The following is a 7219-nucleotide window of genomic DNA, read 5'->3' as shown; positions in this document are numbered from 1 at the left end:
GCCTGCCGGGCGAGGGCCGACGGGGGCGCCGGCGCCGTGGACGCCCCGAGCCCCGACGAGGTCTGGACGCCCGCGGAGACCTTGATGCAGCCACAGGGCGGGAGGGCGCAGCGGCAGCCACTTGACCTTTGACACTAGCAGGCCCCTCACCACCACGTTGCGAGCTTATCGTGAGCTCCAATCTGCAGAAGTGGAAAACGGAGCTCAGAGAAGTGCGTTCAATAAACCTAGGTCACAGCGCTGCCGCCCAAGCGAGCGCCCAGGCTTTTGACACGTGTCTTGCAAGCCACGGTCCCTTGGAAGCAAATGCTGCAGAATTGTGCCTGTCGTATCAGCCAACACAGTCGTCCCCACAGGGGACCCACAGGAACCCGCCGGCGCGCACGCGGCACCTCGGAGCCTGTCGGGCCCCGGGAACGCCCTTTGGGCACCGCTCTGCTCGGGCGCCCGTCACACACCTGGAGACCTCAGCGTCTAGCCAGAGAAAATTTATTTTTAACATCGTCAAGTGCATGTGGAGATAAGATTGGAAGCGGTTGACACCCGCCTGTGGAGGGGTGGGTTCCTGGCATGCTGAGGCCACGCGCAGCCACATCACACGGTCTCCTCCCCGGCATTCTTTCTTTAAAAAAAAAACAACAAAAAACACGTTTATTCACCTTTGAGAGCCAGAGAGAGCACCAGAGTGGGAGCAGGGGAGGGGCAGAGAGAGAGGGAGACACAGAATCTGAAACAGGCTCCAGGCTCCAAGCTGTCAGCACAGAGCCTGACACGGGGCTTGAACTCACAGACTATGAGATCATGACCTGAGTGGAGGTCGGAGGCTTAAGGACTGAGCCCCCCCGGGCGCCCCTCTTCCCCAGAACTCTAAAGGCAGCTGCAGACACAAGGGCAGCCCCTCCCCTCAGGGGCATCAGCCCCCCCCCTACTCAGGGACCCTGTCCACTTGGGCACGGAGGTAGGGCCACGCTTGAAAACACTTGAACCAAAGGAGGTTTGTCTCGTGAACCATCTGGCTCTAGTCGCCAGGGTCCCCTCCCCTTCCTGCCTCCTCAGCCACCTGTCTCCCAGGTGGCCAAAGGAGGATGGGACAGATTCGGGCATTTCCAGGTGGCACTCGCCAACCTGAACCCCTTCCCCCACCCGCTCTGGCAGGAGGAATACTTAAAGGAAAGGCCCCTGAAGGAGGAGGGCGAGCTGGCTGTCGCCTGTCCCCTGGGACTCCGGGCTTGGTGATCAGTGGGGGGATCTCAGCCCTCTGCTGGCTGCAGGCCGCCAGGGAGACTTTGTGCAAGCTTAAGTCCTCAAGCATGGCTGCCTCCAGGAGCCTCCCCCTCACCCCCCGCTCCCGGAGCTGGACCCAAACAGCCCTGCTTCTGTTCGCATTCATGCTGCCAGAGGGTTTTCTTGGGGGGGGGGCGGGGAGGGGGGTCCGTGAGACAAATGTCCGCTCCCCAGCCTGGGTGGGCCAGGCTGCCAGCTGCTTCACTTTTGGCTGCAAAGGGCCTGGAACGGAGTGGTAGCCTCAGCTATTTTAATGCAGAGTTAGGCACACAATCCTTGCTAAAAATAAATACAAAGGAAAACCCCAAAGTAGCTAAGCCTATTTCAATACCTTTTATTTTTCTTGTCCCTGGTTCTTTTGTCTTCCCGCTTTGCAAGGCTGGAGCTGCAATCCGCACTGGGCCCATCCTGAGTGTCCTGCGGACGCACAGCCCAGACTTGATCGCGGGCAAGAACAGAGTCAGAGGGATTGGGGGAAGAAGAGAAAGAGAACCCAACAGCCATGTCTTTGAGTGCAATTTATTTTACATTCGGAGACACAGCTAAAAGGAGCTGGGAGTGATGAGCCCTCTTCCCGCGGCCCCCTTCCAGCCCTCCACGGGGAGGGAGGGAAGGAGAGAGCGAGAGAGAGAAAATGGAGGTTTGCCAAGCACCTGCTTAGGAAATGGCCAGCACCCTGCCCTCCTCTGATGCGGCAGACGATCTGGGTGCCTCCGGGCCCCTGGGCCATCACCGCTCACCCTTTCAGAAAGGAAGTGTGGGGGAGGAAATTTTTTCCCTCTCTCCTCCTAGTTTCTTTGCCTGATGTAGTAATCCAACCGAAACCGGGCAGATTCGCAGGAGGAAAACAAATTGAATTCCATATGTACAGAGGTCATTTGAGGTCTCCCTGCGTTCCAGAGGAAAGGGAGGGGACCTCTGCTTCAGAGGCTCGAGGATAGTTCACGGGACAAGAAGAGCAGGTGTTTGGGAATTGGATGGTTCCCCTCGTACAGATCGGTCCTTCGGATAACAAGTTGTCTCTGGGGACAGCTTTCGTTCTGGGCCAGGCGCCCTGTCTAAAAGTGTTTACTAGTTAAGGGAGACGTAAAAGTTTTTCTTCTTTTTCTCTTTCTTTCTTTTCTTTCTTTCTTTCTTTCTTTCTTTCTTTCTTTCTTTCTTTCTTTCTTTCTTTCTTTCTTTCTTTCTTTCTTTCTTTCCCTTCCTTCCTTCCTTTCCTTCCTTCCTTCCTTCCTTCCTTCCTTCCTTCCTTCCCTCCCTCCCTCCCTCCCTCCTTCCTTCCTTCCTTTCAAGAGAGTGCTCCAGAGAGTGAGTGGGGGAGGGGGAGAGACAGAATCCCAAGCAGGCGCTGTGTTCTCACGAACCCTGAGATCATGACTTGAACCAAGATCAAGACATTTAACTGACTGAGCCACCGCAGCACCCCAAGGTAAAAGTTTTTCTTGGGTTGCTGGGTTCTGATTGCCTTCACCTCTAAATAACCCACGTACCAAGGTGGCGTATTTTGAGGTACTGTATTTTGCTCTCCCTCTGAAGCAAAGGGGACAGACACCTCAAGGGTGTCCACTGTTCTATTTAAACAAGGAGAGCACTAGACTGATGTGGCTGTAATGCCCTGGGGACCCACATAAGCAACCCAAAATCCTAGTCTGTAAATGATTTCCTTTCTCTGCTCTGCACTTTCTCCAAGTCCTGTCCCTGGCTCCTGGCCGGGCCTCCTAACCACTTCCTGTTTGGTGCCACGCCCGTCCCAACAATTTTTACTCAAATAAGATTTTTTTAACGTTTATTCATTTTTGAGAGACAGAGAGAGACAGAGCGCGAGCAGGGAGGGGCAGAGAGAGAGGGAGACACAGAATCTGAAACAGGCTCCAGGCTCTGAGCTGTCAGCAAAGAGCCCGATGCGGGGCTCAAACTCATGGACTATGAGATCATGACTTGAGCCAAAGTCGGATGCTTAACTGACTGAGCCACCAGGCGCCCCTCAAATAAATTCTTAAAATGCCTTTTTTTTTTTTTTTAAATATACAACCTGGACTGGCGTCAATGACCTTTCTATTTATCTGGGGACTCACCCTCATCTGTAGGGGGTCAAAGACATAGTTTCCACCTGGTACTCTCATTACAACTTCCTCCTGAGCCCTGGTCCCCTAAGGTGGATAGGATCAAGGGTGAACGCTTGGCCATATCCCTGGAAGTTGGCACAAGGAAAGGGAGAGAAAGAGAGAGACAAAGTCCAACACCTGGGCCCCTTGGTGAGTTTCTACTCCCTCCTGTTGTTCAGGATATGGGTCAAACTTGCCTGTTTCTTTGCACGTCTCATAATTTTTTTAATTGACAAAATGGACATCTTATTTTATGCTATTTTATTATTTTTACAAATGGATATTTTATTTATTTTGAGAGAGAGAAAGAGGGAGAGTATGAGTGCAAGTGGGGGAGGGGTAGAGAGCAAGACTTCCAAGCAGGCTCCGCACTGTCATTGCGGGGCCTGGTGTCGGGGTTTGAACCCACTAACCGTGAGATCATGACCTGAGCCAAAATCAAGAGTTGGACGCTTAACTGAGTCACCCAGGCAGTTCTACAGATGGACATTTTTTAAGGTTTATTTATTTTGAGACAGAGACAGTGCAAGTGGGGGAGGAACAGAGAGAGAGAGGGACAGAGAGAGACAGAGAGAATCCCAAGCAGAATCCACGCTATCAGCACAGAGCCCCATGCAGGGCTCGAACCCAGGAACTGTGAGTTCGTGACCTCAGCCAAGAAACCAAGAGTGGACGCTTCACCGACTGAGCCACCCCAGCGCCCCCAAGTGGACATTTTAGATAATACATCGTACCAGGTCTGGGTTCCCGGCCCTCCCCTGGCCACGGTTATTGTTGGGTTTTGTGCGTTCACTGGCTTGATAGGAAGAATCCTGTGGCGTGTGTCTCCCAAAGTGTGCAGCTCCTGTTACCTGCTCAGTTTTGTCTCTTCTTCTTCTTTTTTTTTTTAGTTTATTTTTTGAGAGAGAGAGCGTGAGAATGTGAGCCTGGGAGGGGCAGAGAGGGAGGCACAGAATCTGAAGCAGGCTCTAGGCTCTGAGCTGTCAGCACGGATCTCAACGAGGGGCTCGAACCCACGAACTGTCAATTCATAACCTGAGCCGAAACCAAGAGGTGGACGCTTAACTGATAGGGCCCCAGGCGCTCCAAACTTCAGGCAGTTTTACAAGCCTGACCCAGCTTGTACTTTCTGGCCTTCTCTATCTCTGGTGTGCCCCTCGGCCAGGTGTGTGTGGGCAGCCGGGGCCCACTCTGGGCAGCGCTCCTGAGTGTGGCACGGCCTTGCACACGCATGCACACCTGCCAGGCCACGGTGAGGACTCCCTACTGCTAAGAAGGGCCCTGCCTTCCTCTCTTCTCCAGCGTGCAAGGGCCTCAGGGACCAGTGATAAGTTTCTTATCGCCCTGGCCCTGGCGGACACCTGTGTGTGCGGGACCCACGGGCACAGCTGGGCAGGGGGATGCTGGGGTCTCCCTGCTCCCTCAGAAAAATGGCGTATGCTCAAAGGCCAGTTCACGTGAGGCTTCTCACTTCTCCTGGTCACTAAGGACAGGAGCAGACCTTGGGAAAGAAATCACAAAGTTCAAAATTTATTTGAAGTTTCTTTAAAATCTCTTTGAGTGTGCTTGAGCAAAATTGATCCGGATCAGTGGGATCCCCTCTAGCAGATAGAAAGGAGCTCTGAGGAGCTCTACAAGATGAAAGACTTTTATAGGCGGAAGGGAGGGTGGGCAAGAATGTTATTCTGGCAAAACCTGCGTTGACTGTGGCAAGGTCACCTCCGTTTGGTGAGCGACAGGGTCTATCAGGCAGGCGCCCTCACTGGTGCCGATCAGGCCACTCGCAGGGGTGAGCAAACAACGGACCAGTACTGCTTGATTAACACCTTCCCCTTAAATTTACAGGTTCGGGGCGCCTAGGGGGCTCAGTCGGTTAAGCGTCCACCTTCAGCTCAGGTTATGATCTCACGGTTCGTGGGTTCGAGCCCCATGTCGGGCTCTGTGCTGACAGCCAGCTTGGTACCTGGAGCCTGTTTCAGATTCTGTGTCTCCGCCTCTCTCTGACCCTCCCCTGCTGTCACTCTCTCTCTCAGAAATAAATAAAACATTTAAAAAATTAAAAAAAATAAATTTACAGGCTCCATTTACATCTCAGGGGAAACTGAGGCTCAGAAGACTCAGGTGACTTCCCAAGGATGCTCTGCTTTTTAAGGAATTTTATTGGTTATCTGCTGCTGGATTATAAATTACCCTAAGGCTCAAGTGGCTTGAAAACAGTACATCTTGGGGCGCCTGGGGGGCTCAGGCGGTTAAATGTCTGAGTCTTGATTTCAGCTCAGGTCGTGATCTCATGGTTTGTGACTTTAAGCCCACATGTCCATGCTGATAGCATGGAGCCTGCTTGTGATTCTCTCTCTCTTTCTCTCTCTCTCTCTCTCTCTCTCTCTCTGTCCCTCCCCCACTCATTCTCCGTCTCTCAAAATAAATAAACTTAAAAAAAAACAACTAAAAAAACCCCAATACCTTGGTTATGCCTCACATTTTATGTGGGAGTTCAGGTCTGGCTTTTTCTGGCTCAGGGTCTCTCAGGAGGTTGTAGTCAGGATGGGACCCGAGCTACAGTCATCTGAAGGCTTGACGGGGGCGGGAGGGCTCACCCCCAGGGCCGCTCCCGCACGCGGCTGTTGGTGGGAGCCTCGGCCCCTCCACGGGGACCTCTCCAAAGTGGCTCACAGGGCCCTCACGACCCGCTGGCCCCTCCCCCAGAGCGAGCAAGGACAGCGACAAGGAGCCACACGGTCGCCGAGACACCCTTTGTGACCCGGTCTCGGACGTCACACGTCCCGACCACCGCATCCTATTCGCGCCCAGTGAGTCACCAGGTCCAGCTCGAGACCCAGGGGAGGGGATCGCGCGCCATCTTTTGAAGGGAGTCGTGCCGAGGAATTGGGGGGCACATTTTAAAGCCAACATGGGGCCGATCCACGGGTTTTAACTTTAGTCCGCAGGACCCCAAAGCCCGGGGTCCGCGGGGCTCGCTCTCAGGATGTGAGGTGGCCAGTCAGACCCTCGCCCTCGCCAGGCCCGCATCCGACGGGTCACAAGGATAAGACCCCGTGAGGCTCCAGCGGCTCCAGCTTGAAGGTGGAAACAACAGTCACGGCCACGGCCACGGCGAGGGGTGGGCGGGGCCACAGTGGGCCCCCGCCTTGTCCTGGACCAGGGCACACGTGACAATGAGCCGGGAGAGACGGGAGCGGCCGCGGGACACGGGGAGGCCCTGGAATCGAGGGGAAAGCCACAGCCAGGCCCCGGAGACTGGGAGCCAGGCCACCCGGTGCGGGGGCGTCCCCCGGCTGCCCGGCCCCCAGCATCAGGCTCAGCCTGCCGCTCTCGATGGGCCTGAACCGCGACCTGCCCGACTCATCCCTGGCCCCGCGGGACAGGTGCTGGTGGCCTCCCATCGCCTTGTCTCCTGGGATCATAAAAGTGTCTCTCTGTTCATCCTCCCGCCTTGTCCCAAAGCCCCGCTGCCCTCCCCGTCGGGAAATCGGCACACCTCTGGGGGGTCTCAGACTCCCACCTCCAGGCAGCACTGAGGGTGACCCCTGTCCCTGGGGGAGGCCCCCGCTTGCCAGTCTGGAGGGGGACAATGCCAGACGGACCCTGGATGATGCGAGGGCTGGTAGCCTTGGGGGGGAGCCAGAAGTTGGGGGGACCCTCCCCAGTTCGGTGACTGGTTCCGGCGGGGTAATGCCTGCTGTCCGGGGGGGGTCATTAAAGGAGCCCCCGACACTGACAGAGGAGTGATGATGAAGGTGGGGGAGCCGAGCCATCTTGAGGGGGCGGCACACCTGCAGCCTCCAGGATGGGCAAGGTAATTACGGCTG

At 55.3% G+C, this 7219-nt stretch overlaps 1 long non-coding RNA gene across 3 annotated transcripts; it reads right to left on the bottom strand.

The window, feature by feature from the left end:
* Positions 1–473: 473 nt before the first annotated feature.
* LOC144244545 (uncharacterized) lies at positions 474–6134 on the bottom strand. 3 transcript variants are annotated; one of them, XR_013338977.1, is made up of 3 exons: positions 5869–6134; positions 1616–1721; positions 474–622 (listed from the first exon to the last, which is right to left on the bottom strand). It is a non-coding gene; the product is annotated as an uncharacterized LOC144244545 (long non-coding RNA). The 3 variants fall into 3 exon arrangements; XR_013338975.1 differs by having other exon boundaries at positions 5853–6133; XR_013338976.1 differs by having other exon boundaries at positions 1616–1701; positions 5853–6133.
* Positions 6135–7219: the final 1085 nt, after the last annotated feature.

Source organism: Crocuta crocuta, unplaced genomic scaffold (genome assembly GCF_008692635.1).
Source record: "Crocuta crocuta isolate KB4526 unplaced genomic scaffold, BGI_CrCroc_1.0 scaffold322, whole genome shotgun sequence".
Taxonomy (NCBI): Eukaryota; Metazoa; Chordata; class Mammalia; order Carnivora; family Hyaenidae; genus Crocuta; species Crocuta crocuta.
Note: the sequence above shows the minus strand (reverse complement) of the source record. Positions and strands in the feature narration are given on the sequence as shown.